This window comes from Chaetura pelagica, unplaced genomic scaffold (genome assembly GCF_000747805.2).
Source record: "Chaetura pelagica isolate M959 unplaced genomic scaffold, ChaPel_1.0 scaffold3, whole genome shotgun sequence".
Classification (NCBI taxonomy): Eukaryota; Metazoa; Chordata; class Aves; order Apodiformes; family Apodidae; genus Chaetura; species Chaetura pelagica.
Genome location: NW_009952974.1, coordinates 16,621,803 through 16,626,143, shown reverse-complemented (window position 1 = coordinate 16,626,143; position 4,341 = coordinate 16,621,803).

The window sequence follows — 4,341 nt, the reverse complement described above, 5'->3', positions numbered from 1 at the left end:
AGACAATTTGCCTTCTCCAATATGCATATGTTTTTTGCTCAGAAATGCAACTTCTTTTTTTGCAGGTGACACCCACACATCTCCTTCACTTACAGGCAATGATAATAAAGGAGATAAACAACTGGAGCTCATGCAGTTAAACTTAATCTTTGTATGTCATCATCACCAAGCAAAGCCACAGCAATAGGAAAACAGAGCTGTTTTGTGCTGCATGTTTCTAACTGACATTTCTTCACCAAATTGCTCATGTAACTATGGACTCTTTGAACTTCATTTTGTGCCTGCTGTCTTTCACAGTGAATGGGTACTGCCATGCAGTGCTGAGCTGCAGTACATATATCCCCTGTTTATACCTCATTTTACTTCTCTGCCTCAGTAGTTTGAAACCAGATTGCAGGACTACAACAGAAAACCCTTATTAAAATTAAATAAAAATAAAAGAGTTAAAATAAAGGAATACTCTGATTTTAAAACCATATGCTGCAGGCTAAATGTAGGATTTGCAAGTCAGCAATCCTTTAGTTCAGAAAGAAGAAAAGGCAGATATAAGGGGATTTAAAAAATATTTTTTGTTAAGTGTATATGCATGGTTATTTTTACTTAAATGTCAGAAAATAACCACAGAACCTTTGTCCTTCCAAGGGCTGCTTTATTGGAGGAAATTCTCTGGAGCTGCAGTCTGAACTAATGCATTTCTTTAGCTGCTGGAGACAAGCCCTGGAGTCTCTTAACTCCATTTTTCCTGCAGTCAGCCCTTTATCCATCCTGTATTTCCAGCCTGTTGTGGTTTGCTTGGCCATTGTCCTTTGAATATATTTGGCTTTCAACTCAAGAGTTTCCTGGGACTCTACAGTGCTCCTGAGTCCTTTGCACAGGACCTGGCTTTCCATCATCAGTGTAGCTTATTTCTCATTGATGCATAGCAGCCTGTGCAGTAAGAAGTACTTCTTCAGTCAAGAAGGATCAGGGTGTTTTTAATACTGTTATTTCTAGTATATGGTTGGGGAGAGGCAGAAGTCTGCTTTGTGCATCCTGCAGTTGGTTTGTTCATTTCCATTCCCTGAGGGACTGTTCCAGAGTTTCACTGAAGTGGTTTCAGAATGGTTTCTCCTTTAACCCCTTTTGCTTCTCTCATCCTTAGTGATGGATTGCGCTACCACAGGGCCGGACTCAAAATGAGTGTCAACTATTTGCTTTTGCAGCAGCAAGAGAGGTTATTTCCTTACTGTCCAGTTCTGTATCTTCATAGTCTCATATTTTTTGTTGTTGTCAAGAAAAAAACGTTGGCATTACTTCAGCATTCTGCTAATGAGAGAAAGAGCTAGCTGGAATAATGCCTCAAAGATGACATTTTGCCCGGGACTTCAGACTGTGTCACCATGTATCTGCAGCTGATGAGCTATGCAAACAGAGAAACAATTTCCGTCCTCTAGCCTCTTTTGACTTGGCTGGGGAATGCTGAGAAGCCCAGGAAGGAACACAAGCAGCCTACTTCTTCATGTTCATAAACAAAAAAAATTCAGCTCTCATATTGACCACTGCTGTTTGAAGATTAAAGTAGGCCAAGGGCTGTCACAGGGAGCAAGCATAGCAGGGAAATTAGTTCATTCTGTCTCACAACAGAGTAATATAATTTAATGGAGCACTGACAAGGCTGATGTGCATTCCTTTAGCTGTTATCTAAGTTAGCCTGATTGATGGTTGTGTCCTGCTACAACTCTCCCTGTGAGGGGCTAGAGATGTGATTCGGACTCTCCCTGCAGTGTCACCAACTGAGCTCCCGCTCTGACAGTACTTGGACCCTCTTTCTGCAGCCCCATGTTTGCTGCAAGGGAGCAGACCAGCATCTCCTATAGATCATAGAATCACAGAATGGTTTATGTTGGAAGGGACCTTAAAGATCATCTAGTTCCAACCCTTCTGCATGGGCAGGGACACCTTCCACTAGACCAGGTTGCTCCAAGCCCCATCCAACCTGCTGTTGAACACTTCCAGGGAGGGGGCATCCACAACCTCCCTGGGCAACCTGTTCCAGAGTCTCACCACCCTTACACTTCTTCCTAATGTCTAACCTAAATCAACCCTCTTCAGCTAAAATCCATTACCCCCTTGTCCTACCACTACCTACCGTGGTAAAAAGTCCCTCCCTAGCTTTCCTGTAGGCCCCCTTCAGGTACTGGAAGGCTTCTATGAGGTCTCCTCAAAGCCCCTTAGGAGTGTATGCTCAAGACTAGAAGGCAGAGTCCCTGTAGGTAAGGAAAAAACGCAATTTAAATTAAAGAGCCACTCGAGTCACACAAGGGGGCAGAAGAGAGGCTGGATAGGAAAGCTTCCTTCTGGCATTTCCTGCCTGGGATTGCTTAATTTTGCAACCTGATCTCTTTTCTTTTAAGGTACTTTAGTATGTTATTTCTTAAGCTTCTTTATTTTAGAACAAAAGGATTTTTATTAAAGGCCATTTGATCCTCCTACCAGATTGAAACCACTACATTAATTTCCACAGAACTGTACTGTTACAAATTGCTTTGTTTTTGCTGGGTAGGGACTGATCTTTCCTGACTGAAAAACTAGAGTTGTTTCAGCCCATGAGAACACTTCAACCTGATCCAGAATAGTTCCCTTGAAGGAAAAAAAAAAGACAGTAAGGAATAGGAGTGCTGTGACCACTTAATGATATAATGGCTAGGACAACTGTGGTGTTAGAAAATTCCTGGTCATTTCAATGGTCAGAGGAATGAGATGGAGCCAGCTCCCCAAAACTGAAGTACTCCTGGCAAATTTATGGGTCCTGAACATAAAGTTACATTTGTTTTTTATTAACAACAACACCAACAACGCCAACAACAACAACAAAATGTAGAACCAGTGCCTTGATCCTGGAGATCCAGCTACAAAAAACAAACAAACCAACCAAACACTATACCAAATACACACACACACAAAGAATTTGAGATCATTCAACTTTTTTTCTCTTTGCAAATGGGTTTGTATGAAATTGGCAGCCTCTTAATACTTTGTCAGACAAATTGGCCACATCAGACTATCTGCATGCCCTTAAGGCTGTAATAGTAACATGCTGTAATGTGATGCTCTAACAAAAGCTCCTAATTGTGAAGAACCATCCATTTACATCAAGATAAGCAGCTAGTACTTTTTCCCTCTCAGCCACTTACAGTTACTGACTTTGTCTACAAATTACTGCTTAGTGCTGTTCTCAGCCTTTCCCACTCTTTATTGAACCTTAACAAAACTGATGTATTCATTACTTTAACATGTTTTCTGGTTAGTGTGAGTGACTAACAAAATAATGTCTTGGTCTGTGATTCATCTTGAATATAGTATTTTCCAGTCACACAGCAAAAGCCTTGCTGACAGCGAAAAGATTTGATCTTTCTGAAGCCTTGCATGTGTGCTCCTAAAACTGCAGCTTTTTGTACCATGTTATTTATTAGTATCCAACATACCGTCAGTAGCCAAAGTTGCTTCTGCTGTCAGGGCACGTCTACAGGCATAATGAACTTGGCAACAGCCAGAAGCCAGCTATGCACAGGAAATGAAACCTGCAGCAATTAAATGCACTGTGGGAAGCACGTGGCATGTAGGATTCCCATGTGGTAGTTTGGCACAACCGAAAATCTGAAGATGGTGGGTAAAATCAAACGGGTGAAAGACCCCAAATCCTTCAAACAGAAAAAAAACCACCTATCCAAGCACTGCATGGTTCCAATCTCCTATGGCAACTCCTTGCTCCAAACTGAAGAGGAATGTGGCATACAAGACAAGTCTTTGTGAAGCAAATAACTAGTCAGGGGTACATGTGGAAGGCTGCACAATGGTGTTAGATTAACAAATTAGAAGGGTTCCTGAATTGCTGAGTCTGGTATAGAATTAAAGTAAGAGAGATTATAAGCAAAGAAGGAAGATGTTATATTGTTTAACAGATGTGCAGGGTCCATGTTTTTAGCTGTAGAAGAAAGAAGAGGCTTTTTGAAAAATCTCATACAGGAGGAGGATATTGGAATTTGGAGTAAACCTGACAACCCCAATGGTGAAGGTTCAAGATACAACAAAGATAACACAGGCTACCTCATTGACATTCATCTGCTAGGGGCTTGGCTCCTGGAATCATGGAAGAGCCAAGCTGTTGTTTTCTGCTGTGCTGGAGACGTGCAGAACAGGAATCAGCACGCAGGGGGCTGGGGCTGTGCAACCCTTGGTTGACCCCTTGCAACATATGTTGATTGCTGTTCAGATATGATTACTGCAGATCAGATGTTTGTTTGACACTGAGATCCAAAAGTGGGGGAAAGGAGGATGGAAAATTATATCACTGTTCAGCAG